At 40.3% G+C, this 20,429-nt stretch overlaps 1 protein-coding gene across 8 annotated transcripts in view; it reads right to left on the bottom strand.

The window, feature by feature from the left end:
* FOXP1 (forkhead box P1) overlaps positions 1–20,429 on the bottom strand; it is a 611,760-nt gene that overhangs the window by 328,293 nt on the left and 263,038 nt on the right. For 5 of the 8 annotated variants that reach the window (XM_043886570.1, XM_043886571.1, XM_043886572.1 and 2 more), the window contains one exon: positions 1,475–1,535. The gene's annotated coding sequence lies outside the window, so the exon portion shown is untranslated. Of the gene's footprint in view, positions 1–1,474; positions 1,536–7,469; positions 7,747–20,429 lie in introns of those variants that run through there. The other 3 variants (XM_043886576.1, XM_043886574.1, XM_043886573.1) reach the window with 3 other exon arrangements.

Below are 20,429 nucleotides of genomic sequence, written 5' to 3'. Positions count from 1 at the left end.
CAGGAAGTAGTGGCTGAATGACCCTTTGCAGAAAAAAGCTGCAGATCCCTGAAACAGATGAAGATTGGGAGACTGGGAAGTGCTTTGCCGAAAAGCACTCTAGGTATGACTTGATAACCTTAATTACTGGTTGGAATCACCCCTTCCCATGCTGGGACATCTGAAAGGTACTATATCCCCCTTGGAGGACAATTATGTGTCTCCCACACGGTTTAAATTAAACAACAAAGATGGTGAAATGAGGCAAGCTGGTTGGACTTTTTAGTCCAAATGAAATGTGCAACTAGAATGCAACTAGAAATGTGCAACTAGAATGCAACTAGAAATGTGCAACTAGAATGCAACTAGAAAAATAAATTTCTACTTTGATAATACCTTCTAGAACCCCCAAGCCCTGAGTAAGATTAAAAACAAAACCGATCTAAGAATCTTCACATTATGAAAGTTTCACAAAAAACCTTGCTCAACTAAAGAGTAAAGAAGTCTGTATCCTACAAATTCATAAACTTTAAGTTGGTTAAGATCTAAACAAAGGCTTTGTGCAACCAGGCTGGTAAGTAACCTGTTTTAAAATTGACACAAATCTACTCAGTGGAATGGAAATACCATTGGACAAGATTCAAAAATAAAATGAAGATGCTTGCCCCTTAAGAAACATCAGACTTGAAAATGACCTGCAAGATGAACTTGAATGAGCTGACCCCCTTCCTTCAATGGGGAGATACTTTGGGTATCAAAAAAAAAAAAAAAAAGAAAAGAAAACCAAATATGTAGCCTCCATAACCATTTTAACCAAAGTGCTTTTTTTTTCACCCCTGCTCCCAAAAGTGAGTTTGAGAAAATTTAATTTAGCTTTAATTCATCAACCTACATTAGTCTCTCTGAAAACTTCTAATTTTAAAATCAAGTACTCATTTGATTTTCAAGTAAGGTCAAGAGAACAAGGCAGCTGAGGACTGACATCACAGGGACATGCCCCACGCCACACAGCAGTTACATCAACACGACGCGTTGCTATGGTGCCTGACTATTAATTTCTGAAAGAAGGTGATTATAAAGCCGCCAGATGAACATCCATCGGATGACACCACTTCAGCACAAAACACTGATATGCGTTACTCCTATTTGCAGCATGTTAATTTTATGAATCACTACTTTTGTGATGTGAATATTCCTTTCTAACTTCAAAACTACCAAGTCAAGTACCAAAAAAAAAAAAAAAAAAAAAGAGTTTAACTCCCACAAACAGGGGAAAAGTTTGATAATATTTAGAGAGGAAAATGTGACTATGTGAACCATTTCTTAAGAGCAATCTTTTCTTTAAAGGCCTCCAAAAATATGCTACATATGTACTTACACAAATAAATACATGCAAATTTGATAATTAGGAGATCTGAAAAGAACTGAATTAAGATGCCGAGAAGGCAGTAGATAGAGTCCTTAACGTAATTCCACTAATTATATTTGCATTTACCTTTTTTGGCTTCTGCAAAGCAATCTTCTGTTACAGTCACCTCAAAAGGTCACTTCTTACCCTGAAAACAAAAGAGAATATCAAAAATCTGAATGTCAAGACAAAGCAGCAACCACCTATTTGCCTGGGAGAGACGCAAGATAAACAACGAAAGAACTCACTTCTGTTTAATGGCGAAAGACACTCAGAGTTAATAAAAGCCAGTGCCAAGCCCTCCACTTACGGGACCTTGTGCCTTTGAGCTCTTCAAGACAATAACAACAACTTGGATGTTGGAAAAGTCAAGGTGAACATTTCACATTTTGCTTATGAACTTTTTCTCATCTTGTTGTCTATCCATTTATTTCATGTGGAATAACCTGTGAGTCATAGGACTTTGCTTTGGGAAACCAGTCTGCTACTTGAACCTGTCTCTGTTTGGTTAACATTCACAACATCTCTAATTTCATTAAAACAGACCCTCCCCCTGCCACCCACCCACCCTTGCAAGTGAGTTAGTTCTTACAGACAAGATGCTTTATGCCACTCTGAACTTTTCAAAATGAATAAAAGCACCACAATTTTCAGCTTGGGGAGGGGTTTGGGGGGTCATCAGTGGGTGAAAGCTGTTCTCACAATGTTTTCCACTTAGGATATATCTACCAGATCTACTTAGTTCAATAAAAACGGTTCATGTCAGATGAAATAAACAATTCAAATCAAGTTTCTAAAACACAAAGAAAGCACAGAAGACATCTAACTCCTGCATCTGCATACTCCCTTATGCAAAACAGTGTATAATCCTTTAAGAAACATTACAAGCTGCCTCTTTCTGCCCATGTAACTGGGATCAACATATGGCACAAGTGAAAAGAAAAACATTTGTTTATTAATTTAGATCAAGTTACCAACAGAGTACAGGATTCATTCCACATCAATTGACCAAATGCTCATATAATTTTTTTTAAGATGGTGAAGTCATACCATTCTTTCACTGAAATGTTAATATCCTTTTGCTTACTCTTCAGAACAATATGTAATGAAGTAGTTTAAATTTTATACAGAATATATCTCTGCTCATCGCTCGGCTGTTGGCCCTGAATGTGGAAAGACAAACATCATTGAGAAGAGTTAAATCCTATTTCACTAGGGCTAAAAATTTGAAAGTGGTACTTTGGTGTGTACTATCTTTGAGGAATTGATCGGAGGCCAATTTATGACATTTCCACAAGCAAGTGTATGCAGATTCTTGCCATTAAGATTGGGAAAAAATGCAGGCTCTGAGTGAAATCATAATTTTCATGTTTACTGTAAGAGGAAATTGGAGGTTTTCACCATAAATGTTCACCATTTGGGTGGGGGAAAACCCTAAGCTCTGGGACTTGAAATTACTATTTTGCAACCTGCCCCAAATCTTTTTGTTTTGACACAAAACAATTCAAATTGAAAATGAAAATCGTGTGCTTTACTGCTGAGGTGTGTCACCAGGGATTGGTTTCTCCAGGGATGAGAACTTGGTTACAGGGCAAACGGTGATTAAAAAAAAGAGAGAGAAAGCAGTGATGGTCCGGTCCTCGAGGTAATGCTGTGATCTAGAGCAGCCCCGCCCCACACCAATAAAAAGGGCATATTAGACAAGAGGCAAGGAGACCATCTCCCACAAGAGCAATTTCCAGCTCCACCACTCACCAGATCTTAAATGGAACGTAAGTGAACTCTGGTAGACCCCACTCAATTCAAGACAAGAACGCCCTTCTCCCTCCTTTTACTTGAGAGGTTCTCCAACGTGTGTGCTCTAAACTAATTTTCATATTTGTCTATTGGGCTGCATCTATTTCTGCATGTTTGGCAGTTGGGTCTCTAGTATCAGACTTAGCAATGCAGGTAATATTGCATTGCAAAGATTATATAGGCCTGGTAAATAACTGCACCTTATTTAAAATTTAATTTTAAAAACTGCTGAAAATGCCTACTTTGAATAAAGTTATCTTGAGTGTTATATTCAAACATTTCCAGGTAAGTACTGAGTCTGCTTCTCTACTTGCCTATCTACACAGATAGGTAAGTGAACACAGAGCAAAAGCATAAGCTGGTTCCCCCTCACAGATCTGTAACGCTCCCCCAGAGGAAACAAAAGTTAATAATAACAATATCATACAATTGACCCTCCATCTTGTAATCACTAAAGGAATAGAAATTTGGCTACATTTAATTTTTACTTAGACACAAAAAACTGGGAGTGGAATACAAACCCTATTTTCCTCCATGTTGAAGTTCCAAAAATTTTAATATGCATTGTACATTTGACCATGCATTAATTTATTTCTGCTGATTTTATTTTTTAGTATACATTAGCAAAGTAATCTAAAAGATATTTTTCCAGCTTTGCTGAGAAAAGATTGATAGTTCAACAGCTGTTTGCCATCAGGCTAAATTAAATGAAATATGTCAATATAACAGACAAGAAAATTAAGGAGTAGTACTGGGGTCTGAGTCTATATCATTACTAGCCTAGAAGAATCAGAAATCAACAACTAGGAGAAAAATCTGTATTTCATTTTTTCAAAAACATAAAACTTCCATTTCCAAAACTGCTATTAAAATAAAAAACCACTAGGCCTTATTAAATATATCAAATACATATCTGCATGTTTACCAGCAGCACAAGCACCAAAACTAAAATAAAATTATTAAGTAATGCTTTTCAGTTAAAAAAAAAGAGATAAAAGAAAAATATTGCCCTCCAGCCCACTTGTCATCTCTCAAAAAAAGAGTCAGAAAAATAAATTTCATTTTTTTCCTTTCCCCTTTTTTTTCAAGTTCCCTATTAGTTTTAGGTTTTTAGAAGTGAACCAGGAACACAGTAAATAGAAATTACTTTTTTTTTTTCATGTCATTCTCCATACAGGCAAGATCCTGTGACACCAGAAACTGTTCAAAGTGTGGTTTCTTAACTACTATATGCGGTAATGTGTTTACCTAAAGTTGTTTGATGACCATAAAGACCTTGACCAAGAAATGACTTTTCAGCCAAGATCACTAGGTTAGAAAACTAATGTACCTTCTTCTTCCTCTACCTCCCCAATTTCCCCCTATTCTCCATTAGGAATTTTACTCTGTAGACCCCCTTTTAATATAGTGCTTCAATTTCATAATTTATATGAGTATATCTGACCCCTAATTTAACAAATGTGATTTTGCCAGTTGGTAGAGCCTCACTGGAACAGAGATAACAGGTAAACATGGACCTGTGATTTTATTTCACAGGAAGCTAAATGAACAACACATGCTCTATGTTTTCCCATTAAAAATATTTCTCCTTCTTCTTCCATGGAAGCTCAAGGAAATGATATGCATCAGGATTTCAGCACTGTATTTATTTTGTACACGTATACAAGAGACTGTGAAAGCCAGCCACCATATTTCATTTCAACCTTCAATCCAGTGACTGCCAGTTGAGAACCTACTGTGTGTCAGTGTCCCTGAGATGCACAGAGTTCCTGCCCCATGGCGAAGGAGGCAGTTAGGAGTTTCATCTCTGGCTAGAGCAACCTCCTCTTCAAGTCCAGAAGCAAGTTTCAAACCTTCCACCCTTCCAGATATCCCCATGAAATGACATATACTTCATTTGAGAAAACAGAAAGTCTCAAGGGGCCTATTTCCAAGAGATTACTGATCTCTTTAACCCGTAAATCTTAACTCATGTGGGCTTTTCTGTCTTGCTTTTCAAAGATGTCCTAGAATAACAGAGCTATCTCAGTACAAACTCAACTAGCTGAGAAATGATAACGCAAGGGTCGCTTCATTTTTTTGCACCCAAGACAAGAAAATCCACTTAGAAAACAACCTCAAAGTGTTTCTGTACCCCCCTTCCTGCTTTAAATATTTCAAATACTGAGTCAAGTTTACAGAAAGAAAGAGGAAAGAAAGAGGGAAAGAAAAGTGAGAAACGAAGGAAGAAAAGAAGGGAGAAAAACAGGGAGAGTAAGCCGGGGGTTGGAGGGGGTGGGGGGAAGGAAGGAAGAAAATTAGAAAAGAAAGAAAAGGAAAACTATTGTGTAGTAGAAATCTCTGGGACCAGAGGTGACCTTGGCCATCACCCAGGTTTGCTGGTTTACAAGGATCACATTTTCTTCTTCTCTCTGTCAAAGAAATCTACCACTGTGGCCCCATCACTACCCATTGTCCCCTCCTATTGCTGCGAGGAACATTGTGCTTCCTTTCTTCCCACCATCTGGGACCCTCAACTAAATCAGAGGGACTGACTTTTGGGTCCATCCTAGTAAGAAAAATCTGAAATACTCTATATGAAGTAAGCCACACGGCGCAGACGAACCTGGCGAGGCTTGACCGTGAAATGACTTCAGGCTGGCAGCCCCCCAGCAACTCCACGTTGGCCCATCTCATTTAGAAAAAACCACTCTCTTACCTTAAAGGAAAGTAAAACCCTGGTCATGGTCATGTGAAAATATTTTATAGGTATCCTTTAGCAGGCTTTAAATGTTGAAACCTAAAAACAATATTTGCTGTTTTCTCTTTGAAGCTCTAACAAAGCCTTTGTTTTAGATTTACCTTGAGTGTGTGCAATAAGAGTTAATAATCAAATCCGTCCCAACCCCCACAAATGTTAAACAAAAAGATAAAAGAAATGCAAATAGCTATTGTCATGGAAAGTTAAAGTACCTGTCTGTATTTTTAAGTGAAAACTATTATCTCTATCAATCAAAATTTAAGAATACAATAGCGCTAATCACAGAAGGTGCTCTGACGGAGTTACTTTTCCTCATTTAAAAAAAGTGTTTTTCCCCTTAAAAACAGAGCATAAAAGTCATATACTTACAATTAGATAAGGTATTTGTAATTTTATTATTAAAAACCTTCAGCAGCCTCACTGTTAATAAATGTTTCTAAGTCTCGAGACTGATTTGTACCTATGAAGATCCAAGTCCCTACATATTTTAATAAGGTTGATGAAATTTTATTTAAATTCTCACAGTTTCCAACCTGCGGGGGAACAGCACACTCTTCTGTTGAAAAGAGTTACTCAGACAGAGGCAACAGTTAACTGGCAATGAAGACTCCTTTCCAACCCTGGACACAATTCCTAGTCTCTGAAATATCTTTACATAGGACGTACCTTCCCTTGGACGGCTCATCCTTCTTAACTGTGGCGATTTATTTTTGAAATTATCACACGATTTCTACCACCATTCCCCAGAATGATCAAAGGGTACAGTGTATGCCTCTTTTTTTTTTCTTAATTCACTTTTAAAAAGACTGGATGAGACCCTGAATATTGCGCTTTCCAAAGACAGTACAGGAACAAAAACTAGCAAGACCCCAGATAGTAAAACAAACAGCTCAAGATTAAAATTCCTAGAGCAAACAGTTAAGCCGGGATGCCATTATGCAGGCTGAGCCTGGATGGATGTCTCCTCCACTGTGGGGCCAAGAGGCTGTCATCTTCCCCCCAGCAAGATCAGATTTCCTTCCCTCCCAACCGCCTCTCTGAGCAGCACGGCCAACATCTCCAGTGTGCTATTAATATCAATGAAGAGCCGATTCGATTTCCACTGAAGAAAACCCTTCCTATTCCGGCACAGACCTTCGGGGAGGACCCTGGCCCGGGTGTAGACAATACAGCGGCAGAGTTTCCCTGCCTTCTTACAGTTCGGTCTCGCACACTGTTTGAAAGCTTTTAGCAAACAATGGCAGCATTATCTCCAGGATAGTTACAAAACAGGATTAGGACAAAGAATAATAAAGCTGTTCCCTCTCTCTCTTCTCCCTCTCTCCCTTTCTCCTCCCCCGCCCCCCAGCCCTAGTTCCCAGGAGCCTCTGTCTGCCAGTGGAACATTTCAGCCACATTTCCTAGGAGGCACCTGTACTTGTCTATTTCAACGCCGCCAACAACTGACAAACGGCCCAGGAAGCAGGATCCGAAAAGCGGCAAAGTAGCCTCTCAACATTTGGAAAACGAAACAAAAGTAGGAGCCTTGGCTTCGCACACACTTACCCGTGCATGGTGAGGAAAGGAAGCTTTAAGGGGCCGGAGAGGCGATTCTCACACAACGGAAGAAAGTTGAGAGTTGGTGAGGGAGAAAGTGCAGGCGCTGGGAAGCCTGCGGGCTCCGGGCTCCGGGGCTGGCGGCAGTGTGAGCAAGGACCGAAGGTATGTGGGCTAAACACAACAAAAGCCACTGCCTTACTCTAGATTAAATATGCAGGAAGAGGCCCCTTTGCATAAACACAAACACTCAGCAAATGAATAACTGGCTCAATCAGACGCCCGCTGTGCCTTCTACCTGTCCTCTCTGACAGGAGACACCGCCTGTTCCAGGGGACAGGGACTAAACAGAGGCAGTTAAACGTTCTGTTGCTATAATAACAATTAAAATGAATTGCATTCATTAGTAATTAAGAACTCACCCCTGGGGGGGGGGCAGTATGGGGCCAGGGTGGGGTGGGGGGAATGCAGGGTTCTTTTATCTCCAGATACTCCAAAAAGAACTTGGCTTAAGATACAGCAGTGGAGTTTTACTGAGCTCTAATATTCAATGAGAGGTTTAAACAATCAACATATTTTTCAGCTACAGTTTAAGGTCAGAAATACACCTCTTGTTTCTCTGATTTGCCCCATTATAAACCAATCCTTGTGAGTCTGTACCTACAGAAAAATCTGTCTCATTTATGTATAAATATTTTCCTATATAAAATATATACATACATACACAAATATGTACAGGCATATACACATACTCTCACATATAATATTCATTCATATCTAATTAAAGAGAAAAAAACAAAAAAGTACCCCTTTACACTCTTTATAGTTCACTAATGATTTAAGAAAAATAATTTGAGTCTTCCAAAAATACACCCCAAACGTCTGCCTTTCAAATGTCATCAATCCATGACCACTCATTTAAAAACATTACCCATATATTAGAAAGAATGCTTTTAACTGAGTGGCCTCAACCACTTATAATTTCAATTAAATAACATAATTACAGTCAACAATTTTCTCCATTTCGGCAGAAAATATGGCATACCTCAACATAATTTGTCCTTAGAACCGAGGAATTTAAACATGAGGAAAAACATGCGGGCGCTAGGAATTCACTACTACATTTTCTCAGCTTATGGAGTTAACTCGCACTCACCTCTAACCTCTGACTGCATGTTCCAGCTACGTGTTGGTCTTAGTAACTTAATTATTTTTTAATAACTTTTGCAGTATTAAATGATTTCGATTGGGACATAAATAAGATTATGTTCGCCTACTTCCTTTTAATGCCACATATGACTTTGGGGGCAAATCTAACACTGCTGTTCTATAGGATCTATCTATATTATTATTGGACCAAAAAAAGGGTAGGTCACAGATTTTTCAGAGCCTCAGAGGATGTACCATAATTATGCCAGCTAAGGGAAATAACAAGGTGGCTTTCTATTTTCAAAGTGAGTTTTATTTTACTAACACCACGCTGTTTCCTAGCTATATCATTCTGCCCCAAAAGGAAGAGAATATTACTGAAAAGTTTTTTTTTTTAAATTGTGTCACAAACCAAAAAGCCAGTCTTAAACATATATTACAGTATAACACAAAGAGAAAATCTGAAAATTCCCAAAGCCCCCTGAAATAAAACACAGGTTCTTTTAAGAGGGGTCCCCAGGAAACTAAAGATGCTATTCCATTCCCTGTTTTGTCTTGAAATGACCTTCCAAGTCAGGTGTTAGATAACCCACTTTCATAGACGATAGTGATCTAACCTTGATGCAAATAAACCATAGAACAAAATTTAATCAGTATATCACTGTGAGAAAAGCCTTTGTCCATCCCAATGGAGCTTCTAATGACTGTTTTGGCAGTTCTGGCGGGTAGTTATGCTTCCCAGCTCATCTATATCTCATACTGGTTGAGCAAGCTAATGGAAATGCTGTTAGTGGAATCCAATATTAATGCTCTGTATCGTGCAAACCTGGATGCAACTGAATATATTATACAATTATAGGTAGTATCTAATTCCATAGGTATTAGATACTGTCCTCGAAATTAATATTTTAATGAGGACAGTGAAATAAAGACGACAGCTCAGGTAAGGGATCCATGCGTTGTGGCCCCAGCTAAGCTCCTTGCCGCCACAGTGCTGGATCCCCGAGCAAACAACACAGACGTAGGGGCTGTGACAAAGATCTGTATGCAAGCTTCAGATGCTGAGTGACACATACTGATGCACAGAGTCAAAGATGTCATCCTCACGCCAGTGCCACTCACTGTAAGCTTGAGAGAGAAAGAAGAGGGGAAAATGGGGGACGGGGGAGGAGTTGCAGTCAGACCTCCAGAAAATAAACAGGGTGTACAGTTTCAAAGGCTGCAGACACAGACATTTCATTGTTCAAGCCAATTATCAGTGGAAAATAATAACAACAGATGGATTCAGAGTCACTGACTTTTCATATGCACTTCATCTCGGCGGAACAGATGATGAAACGCGAGAGCTATCTCAAAAAGGCAAAACATCTTTCAGTAAAAGAACTCTACGGTCCAGATGGGGACCTTCTAAGGCTGCTGATTATCTTCTTATAATGTTGTAAGATAGACTTACTAAAACATTTCAAGAACTGATCAGATATGATGCGTACAATGGCTTCATTATTGGAAGGAGTTGCCTCAGACTTATGACTAAACCAGGCAGAGATTTCAATAAGGTTAGGACTCTAAGTTTCCTGTTTTCTCATCAGGGACCACAGGTTCCAACTAAAAACTGGAAATCTGTGCACAACAGGAGAATAAAACATCGCCCAAGTACCCTACATTTGTGCTCTTCTCTTGTTTGAGCAGAAGGAAAAGAAAAAAAGAGAGAGACACAAACTGGGACTGTGAAAAGGACATTAAATTATTCTGAAGCATTCCATCACGATGGGAAAAAAGAGCTCCAAAGCAATTCCTTATTAAAAGCATTCAGTGATAAAATATCATCCTTTACTTACATTTAGAACATCTTAAATACTCCTTGCCACTGGTGACTGCAAAATATAATTTGCTTTCAGTAGAAAATAAATATAAATTTCAATGATGGTGTGAAAAACAGTTGTAATAAACACCAAGCAAACACGAAGGCAAAAACCCACCAACCAACTCCACAGCATTCCCACTTAACCTAAATATCACCAAGTCAGACCTGCAGATAAACTACAATAGGTAAACCACAACCTGACAACCTGCTATAAGAGAAAAAGTTAAAATCTCTCATCAGATAAACCTCATTCCTACTGGAATAACAATGTAACTGTACTGTCTGCATCCATCCATCTGCCATCAATTCTACCTTCCTAATTTTGCAAAAATCTCTGAATGGAATTAAAATATGGTTGAAGTCACTGTGCTAAGAAAAAAGAAGAGCTAATCTCATTATTTACTAACATATTTAACATTTAAAAATGTTTTTATGAACACACTGTTGACTTCACAAGTTTATAATGTAAGTAAAAAAAAAAAAATTTAAGAGCAAGGCTTTTCTTTCAAAAGACTCTGACAAAAGTAAATTCGTAGCAGAACATACAAGCATGAAGAAAATATCGCCAAGGGCCAAATTCTGCAACTGCTTTAAGAAGCAAACAAGAACACAAAAGATGTGTAATGCAACCATCTGGCTCGCCTCATACTTTATCAATGCCTCAACTTTCTCCCCCACCCCCTTAGCCAGCCCACACCAATGCCACAAAACCAAATGGCTTCACTTATGTTTCCTGCATGGCAAATTTACACAATGCACTCAGAATACAAAAGTTGGTTTTTACACATAAACTAGTGTCTTAACATTTTTCCTCACTTGAATGATTTTGTTATTACTTATTCAGTGCAGGCCTTCTTCAAAAAAACATGCAGAACCTCACCGTGATAAAGCTGTCTGCACCTGGATCCACTGGTTTAGGCTCAGAAGAATCCTCCTGCGAAACCCTCATCTCCACTATTCTATGTTTTCTAAGATAAGCAGATACTAGATATGGACATCTGAGAAAAAGAACCCTAAAAAATCACAATTAAATCTTTACTTTTTCCCCCATTTTGCTCTACATTGAAGGATGTCTCCCTAATTGATTGAGATGACCACTCACTTTTAGTCACTGTCCTTGAATGTCAGCATGCCCACTGCAATCTTTCCTTATTCTTGCAGCTCATTCTACACTTTACTGAGCAACTACAGTGGTGTCAGGAGCTGGCCGGACAATGAGTGACCTAAACTGCCATATTCCCATATGATAATAGAGACTGCCTGCTACATGAAACCAAGAATGCCACATTTTACCAAAAAAATCTTCCACACCAGGTACGCTGAAGCATTGTATTTATGTACACACTTATCTGGGCAGGCAGATACACTCGATTTGAGAAGTCGTGGCACATCTGTAAGTATCCAACTGCTTTCAAAGAAAGGAATTAAGATTTTCAACAAGTCACTTTTGGGTAAAATCAATACAGGCCAGCATAAATGATCCTCACAAACAGGCAACAATTAAAAATCACAATAATTAGGAAAGAGACAGCCTCACAGGCCAACTCCCGTCTCCGCTACTCCGCAGGGGCAGGCCCCAGGCAGCAATCCTGGGCCAGGAAGGAGCTCTTGGCCAGAATTAAGACGTGCATGGCGGGGGCCACATCTGGTTTATTTCTGCTTTCTTGCTGACAATGGGTTTTCCCCTGCGTCCCTCTCCACGTTCCAGGATAAGAAGGCCTCGGCTCTTTTCTCAAGGGACTGATTTTCGGTTCCCTTGTGGGTTCTGCCTGGGACCACAGAGGCTCCTGGTCTGGACAGCCTGGTAATCTTAGGACACACACAGCGAATCTAGCCACCGGGTGAGGGATTCCGCTAATTATTTAAACCTGCAGTCACGTCTGGCCACCAGTTGGCAGATGCGGCTCGTGGCTGCCTACCAGGCCTAGGTTAGCACAGCTGGAGCCAGATGACAAGCTCTCGAAGACATTCTTCTCGTGGCCACATCTGGCTCCTGGCAGCTTCCATCTGCGGTGAAACATTTTGTTTGGTTTTTCTGGGAAAGTTTGGGCAATAGATAAAACCAGTCAGATTAATCTTGACTGCATGCATTTCAGTTTGGGACAAAATATCAGAATATAAACTCCATGAAGGCAACGACTTCATCTGTCTTGCATGTCACATCTCAGTAGAAAACAGGAGTTACACATGGTCATTGTTCAATAAATCTATATGTAATCAACACTACGAATCAGCATGTAAGTTAAATAAAAACAGTCCTGTACCTCAATCCAGCTCCTCTATCCCTCTATTGTACGTATAGCGGTAAACACTCTGGGTGCCCGTAGAAAAGGCCCTCAAAGTGGCTCCAGAGTTGCATTTTACTGCAGGCACACTGACCCGGGAAGAAAGACACTCAAGGGTGAACCTGCTCACACAGTCACTAAGGGTGGGAAGACCTTCCAGCGATCTTTCCTTGAAAACAACCCCTCTCTCAGTATTACCCACACCCTGACTTTATTAGCCCTTAAACTACAAAACTTGGCAGCTCTGTGCCCCCAGTGCTTACAACTGACCCAAAAGTAGAAGCTTACCTTTTGACCATCGGAGAAATGCCAAACGATGAGGCAGCTTTCCCTGGCTCCTTTTCATTCCATTTCCTTTCCCATGCCACTCTTCCTGAATTCTCTGACATTCGCAGGTCCCGGATCCCTTCTATACTCAACTCTGACTCATCTTTTTTTTTTTTTAAGGTGTTTTTAAAATCAGTATAAGGCTTAAATTACATACAACAAAATTCACCAATTTTATGTGTACAATTTCATAAGTCTTGACAAAAGCACACAATTTTGTAATCACCACTGCAATCTTACTGACATAGAACTTTCCCATCTCACAAAGCTCACCATCTACCTGCACCCACTAGAAACAGACTCAGAAATGCTGGTATAATTTAGAGCCCTGTGAGGCTCACCCCCTCAGCTCCTTAGCTGGAGAGGATTCTGACACATATAGGACGCTATGTGAATACTGGCGCTAGGGAACCCTTCATCCTGATGACAGTAAAGCTCTGCTGAATGCACCCAGAACCCGACAAAGGAGAAGGGACATTTGGGAGGAGCGTGGCATGGCTGCTTACATGTGATGCTCCTTTCCCAATACAGCAACTTAACTTTCCTAAAACAAGAATGGCTCAAACAGGCAGATGACTTTGACAAGCTCAGCATATGGTCTTCAACAAAGCAAAGCTACTCAGAAGTGCACTAGCTGAAGCTGCTGCCTGAAGCCACTCGGGCTCCCATTCCCGTCACGGAAAGCAGCAGTGGTGGGGGTGGGGTGGGGCCTTTTCGCCTGAGTCTGAGGGTCTGAAAGAAGCTCGTAAGTCCATGCTGGGCAACTGGGGATTCTCATCACCTGGGGAAGGAATAGCTCACCGTGTAAAAAGGTGGGCCAGGAAGACCCCTGGAATACCCCTAAAATACCTCTCCTCCCTTGTTCTGGATTTTTGCAATGACTTTAAAAGGGAGAGAACGCCTTTCCACAAACCCACAATCACAAGGAGAGTTGAAGACAATCAAAGGAGAAGCAGCACAACAGAATGCAAAAGACACCAGTGGTCCTTAGCGAAAAAGAGGCTATACTGTTAAAAACAACCAAAAGAAAACAGAAAAAAAACCAATTAAACTAGGGGGAAACCTTGGTGATAGTGGTGGGGGGTCAGGGTAAAGGTGGCAAGGCCCATCATGTACAAAATGAATATCTTTATTTCTTAATGCTTCCTTGGGCTGTTTCAGTTAAAATCCAGTATTCTACAGAATCGCACTCCACAGTACTATTTAGTCTTGGGCAACTCAGACCTCACAAGAACAGATTCAAGTCCAAGAGTTCAAAACTAAGCTCTGCTGCTTACTGGTCTGGTGAACTCAGACAAGTTATAAAACTTCGGTTCTTATCTACTAAATGGGCTGAATAACAATACATAATGTGCTTTTGAGGAATAAATGCATTAACATACAAAAGTGCTTCAAAAAATGTGTCTGGCACATAATGAGCGATAAAGCAATGATAGCCACTGTTAGTCTAACCAGGGATAATGTAACTAAACCTAAAACTTCCCATGCTTGATTTCTACCATCTCTACAAGTTGTTAAAAATTTCTGGTTCTGTGCCATGCTACAAGCTAGAAGAAAAGAGAGAATGTATATCCAAGTTTAAACTTAATGACACAGTGCTAAAACAAAATCAAAGTATTTATTCGTCCCTCTCAATATTAGCTGGAGAATTGCAGGTTTAAGATCGGGGTCTCATCTACCCCAGTGGAGGGTAAATCATTAGCTACAAGAGATCTACCATCCAAGCAAGAGGCAACTGCTCATCTCGCCAGCAACCAAAAAAGACTTTGGGGTGATGTTTAAAGAAGGTAAGAGAAGAATCTGGCCTGAAACCCAGAGATACTGAAACACATTTTCTAGTACTTTTCAAGTCTGTGCATATAGATTCTGTTACTGATTTAGGATCTTAAACAGTTTGTTTATTTTTTAAATGCCTTTCAGCTCACCTTTAATAACATGTTTCTTTGACTTGGCTGAACTATGCCTCAGAAGAATTACAAGCGGGAATAGGGCTGGGTGAAAGGTTCAGTGAACTAATCCACACCTGGTCCATGTAAAAAAAGAAAAAGAAAAAAAGGCTCATATTTTCCATATAGAAACAAGTCCCTTTATGTGAACCAGGCTTTCTTTTATTTAATTGCTAAGGCACTTTCCACACCACACAATCTTTCATGAGCTTCTTCAGTGGGTGGGGAAAAGGACCATGGGACCCCCAACCAGTCATACCAAGGAGCTTTACCAGGGATGATGATGATGATGATAAAGCACAAACCCCACTTAGAACAGAAAGTGATAAATTTATTTTAGGAGAAATTCCTTGACCAAGCTTTACCAGTGACAAAAGACAAGGATGTTCCCCAAAAAACTGACTGGGGGCCAAATAAAATGTCTTGTATCTTCATGATCAAAATTCAGGTTTCTTCTACAGCCATCGTACGACTCAGGCATTTCAGTGGAAGAAACAAGGCTTAGATGGGAAAAATCTGAGATGAGATATAAGAGCAAACACTGCAGAGCTGAAAGGCACCTGTGGCGGTGGGGGGTGGGGGCAGGGGAGGGGTCCAGGTCAAGACATTCCCTCCTGGGAAGTGGATTCAGTGTGTGACTGAGACCAAGTGCGTGGTGTGGCCAGAAACAGAGACAAGAGCCTTTGACTCCCAATAAGTGTGGAAAAGCCAACGGCTCCAATGGCTGTTGGAAACATCAACCATGCTAAAAGGAGATTCTGGAGCAGAATCCCGTGAACAGCAAGAGTGCAAGAATATGAACACAGGCATCACAAATGTCCTATAAATTGTGCCATCTTGTTGCTTCTGAACTTGAATCTAAACCAGCTAACTTTCTTCTAGAAAGTCATTCACTTCAGTGCTCCAGGCATCTTGTTTTATTCCTCCCTTAGTTTTATTCTTAAGAAAATGCCTTTTAAATCAAGTCTGGTTTAAAATAAGTAGAAAAAGAGATTTTTTTTTCCCTCTGTAGGTAAGAGCAGTCAAAGTGAAGGGGAAAGAACATTTCACTAGACGACAAGAGTGGTTTCTACTCTCCAATGATCCACCACTGACTCTGCTAGAATTTCTAAGTCCCTTCCCTTCTCCAGACCTGTCTCCTTGTTGGGAAAAGGGTGTTAACTCAGGGATGATGTTCAACTGGTACTCGGCGGCCGCCTGACGGAGCTGTTCAAATACTGAAATAGCCGTACACTGGCTGGGAAACAGCCTGCGGCTCTCTGTCCCCCAGCCTCTCCAAGCACACGCGTGGCCACTAGCCTTCCTGGGATGCTCAGAGGCACGGAAGCGACGTCCTGGCAGTGTGCCCCAGGGCTACGCCCAGGGTGGCCTTCCTGGGCGGCCAGCATCTGTGCTGTGCCTGCTAGCCACACTGACCAACAACCCAGATGCTCTGAGAAGTCCTGCTCCATGGATATGATGTAAGGACCACGAAGACCAGCTTACGGATGGAGGAAGACACTACCTGGGTCCCAGTGAGAGATAGGAGTCCTGGAACAAGCAGAACAACACACCTACAATGGACCCACATTCCTCCCCAAGTTACTGTCCCCACTTGGAGCACACAGATGTGGGCCTGCAGTCAGGAGGCAAATCAGCAGAATCTTAAGGCAAACCTGAGGGCTAAATTTGATTTCAAAACCTAGAAAGAAATTTATCATTGTGAAACAGCTCTCAAAAACTCCTGAGCTCTGAGGGAAATTACGAACATGTAATCAAATTATATTTACCATGGAAATTTCTAACAGCTCAGACTTTCTACTCGGCTTTTACAACGCTTTAGGAGAAGTAGTTGTTCTCTATCCAATGTTCCAAATTTCTACAGCAGAGGTGAGGCATTAAACACAGTGAAATGTACAAGAAAGCAAAAAAAATTCCCATTATTGTAGTTTCCTTCAACCCTCCGTGCCTTCTTTGCCACCATTACTCAAAAGTCACTCCAACATCTTGCTGGCTGACATGACGCCATTCTGTCACCTGATCAGGTGTGGGGTACCACATGGTATGAATAAATACTTATCCACAACCGCATATTAAATGGGAATTCGCAAAGGCGAGCTCTGGAGACAAAGACGTTTCTATATAGAAATATTAACTAAGAATTTGAGTAAATGGCCTCACTGGAAAAAAAAAAAGTTCTGAAGTAGCAATATAAACTATATTTAATAGTAACAAAAAATATTTTCCTTTTGGGAAAGCAATTTGGGCTTCTAAAAGTTACTGCCTTTCACGTGACTGAATTCTTCCACTTCCTAAAACACAGATGCGAGGCCCCCCAATTCTACCTTGTGAGAGTCCACTTTTTAGACCTGTCTTCTCCCAAATACAATACTCAAATAAAAAATGATTTTGAGGCTTTTTTTTCCTCCCCCCACCAACAATTGTTATTTTCTTAAGCGTTTGAGTATCACAAGTCCCAAAGAACATATGTTCCCAAGGAAGGGAAAAAAAAAAACGGGCTCTAGAACTAATACACAATGAAAAATAAATTTAAAGCAGCCTTCTGGTCTGACATAAGAATATAAAAATGATATGAGCAAGAACAGCTTAGTTTACATACTTTTCAGTCACAGCTGCTGCTCTAAAACCACAATACCTTTAAAATGACATTTTAAGGAAACAGATACAGCAAGGCTGCAGCCGTAGCTGGATGAAGCTAATGCTGAATTCAAGGGGCTTTTCTTTTTATGCACTTACTTTATATAACCCTGTACATTGGCACAATTAAGAGGAAAAGAGAGAGTCACTTTTAAATAATGTCATGATAAATCAAGAGAATAACAAATAATTTTTACCCAGTAAGATTCTTTTTTTTTTTTTTCCTTTTTCCTTTAAAATCATCAGACTCAGACATCAAAACAGAGTTTCGGGGACAGAAGGAACAAGTCACTTCTTCTTGGTTAATATTTAATTGGGTGCTAAAGATTCCTTGGAGAGACCTCTGCACCTCCAGTGACAAGGCGCACAAGAGCCTCCTCTCTATGCAAGAGATTCAGGCCCTTCCCTGAATAAACGAAAATAACATACAATTAAATCAGACTGTTCAATTAATAAATTACTTCAGTGGACCTCACAGGCCAAGTCCTATTTAATTACATAATTTAAAAAATATTTGCACATTGCAATCACCGAAATTGGCTTTGAGGTTTCATAATACACACTTAACACTTGAGTTAGAGAACAAATTTATTTAATAAATGCAGGCCTAAGAGCTAGAAGGCCATACCACTCACATTGCAAAATCACTTAGCACATCCTCAGAAAAAGCAAATAAACTTTTCCACTATTTAGACGTGGGCTGCTGTTGAATGTCAGGAGAGGTTGGCTGATTTTCTTGTGCATTTTCTCTGTCATGTGTTGCCTGTAAATCTGACCATTTTGAGAGGTAATTAGAATACAGCTAATGGACAAAATGGTTCCAGTTAAAGATAAATTAAAGATAAACTAAGGTGGAAGATGTCAAGAACCCGGTAGTAAAACCCTCTTCAGAGTAAAACAAAGAGAAGTCGTATTACTGCCCCATTTTTCACTTCTTAGAATCCCAAAATACACCATAAATTAACAAGGTTCCTGAGTGTAAAGACGTGTTCCATTAGGGAAGCACACACAAATTCAGGGGTGAGAAGGACATTCATAAAAAGGATAGAATTACATGGTGTCCAAAAAGAGGGCAGAGACACTTTAAAGTGACTGCATTTCTTAGAGCTGCACTGGGGCCAGTGACACTGCCATTAAGTGAATTTTCTAGAAAACCACTTGACCACTTTGGCACCACAGCTTGTTCAGCCCTCACATTTTGATGGAAATCTCTGTCAGACACATATACTTTCAATAACCACTGCATGCTTAATACCCACCATGTCCTCAGAGCTTTGGTGTGAAGCTAATAACTCTATTTATACCAAAAGCCCCAGACCACCATAACAACGCTGTTATTTTCATTTGTGGGTCTTCCCAACCTGCTTGGCCTCCACACGCCTGTTCTGCTTTGCTCCCCAAAACATCCAACTTGCTGCCAGTTAAAAAGGTATCAAAAACTCTGAACCTTAGGAAATTTAAATAACACTTAAGGAAGAGATTTTGGTGAGACCTTGAAATCTCTCTTACAGAACTAAATTAGGAGATTCACTTCTCAGTCCCCAAGTCCCCTTTACTTTCTTCCCTTACGCAAATTTCTGGAAAGCATTGGCTACACTGGCATCCTCCATGGGTTCACCTCCCACACCTCCCTTGGTCCTCACCATGGCTCTGTTGCTGAGGTTACTGAGTTTTAAGTCTCTCCTGATTTGGTCCGCTGGCCAACTCTCTCTTCTCAAATCCTTCAAATCTCCAAGGGTCCTTTCTGGGCCCTGGCCATGCATTACCCATCAGCTTCTTTGACCCCCAACAAGTCCCCCTTCCACACCCCAAGGAATGTTCCCACCATCCACCCAGTAAGTGAGGCCAAACATTACCAAGGCAGCTTTGATGCCTCCTCTGCCACATTCAATAACCAAATCTGTTCATTTGTATTTTTCCTTTTCTTCATCCTGACTAAGACTTACTAGCCCATACAAGAGAGCCTTATGTCAACTCCTACAATGGCCTTCTGGGGTTTTTTTCCTGCCTTTCTACTTAGTATCCTCAAAACAATCTATATGGAAGACACCTGATCTTCTAAAATGCAACTCTGCAAAGTTTTTTCAATTCTCAGATAGCTTCCTTCACTTTCATCTTACTATTTTGACACTGGGAGGGATGTCAAAATTGATGGAGCAGTTTTAATGCCACAGATTTCCCAGATGCATGTCCCACCCCTGCTTAAAAAGTTCTTAGAGTCCTGAAAGCCAGGAAGTCAAGGTGAAATGTACAAAGGTACTCAGAACACCCTTCGTGTTGGTGGCCCTGCCTGATTGCACCTCTTTCTGCAGCTCTGACTTTTATTCTACCATCAACAGACACTGTAATAACATATAATAATGCATGCTCTGCAGTCTCCCACCCAAAGTCTTGGCACAGACCACCGGTCACTCTGTCCTGCTTCTCCTAGAGAGGGCCCCCCTGTCCCAACCGACTCACGCATAAACAAATGCCACTTCCTCCAAGAAGTATTCTCTATTCTCTCTTGAGATCTATGACCCTGTGACTGGTTCCATTTGAATACACTGTTTGTTGTAGTATAGCAATGATTCCATTTTATTACGGTGCTTTGTCTAATCAATAGTTTTGCCTGGTAACCTGGATGATCATTCTATTTAAAACCACTTCATGTATCTCCTTTAAAAAAATTTTATTGAGGCATGATCAACATACATTATATTAGTTTCAGGCATACAACTAATCTCTCCTTGAACGAATAAAGTTGATAAATTCTACAAAC

The sequence above is a fragment of the Cervus elaphus genome, chromosome 24 (assembly GCF_910594005.1).
Source record: "Cervus elaphus chromosome 24, mCerEla1.1, whole genome shotgun sequence".
In the NCBI taxonomy this organism is placed as follows: Eukaryota; Metazoa; Chordata; class Mammalia; order Artiodactyla; family Cervidae; genus Cervus; species Cervus elaphus.
This window is presented reverse-complemented; position numbering and strand designations above follow the sequence as displayed.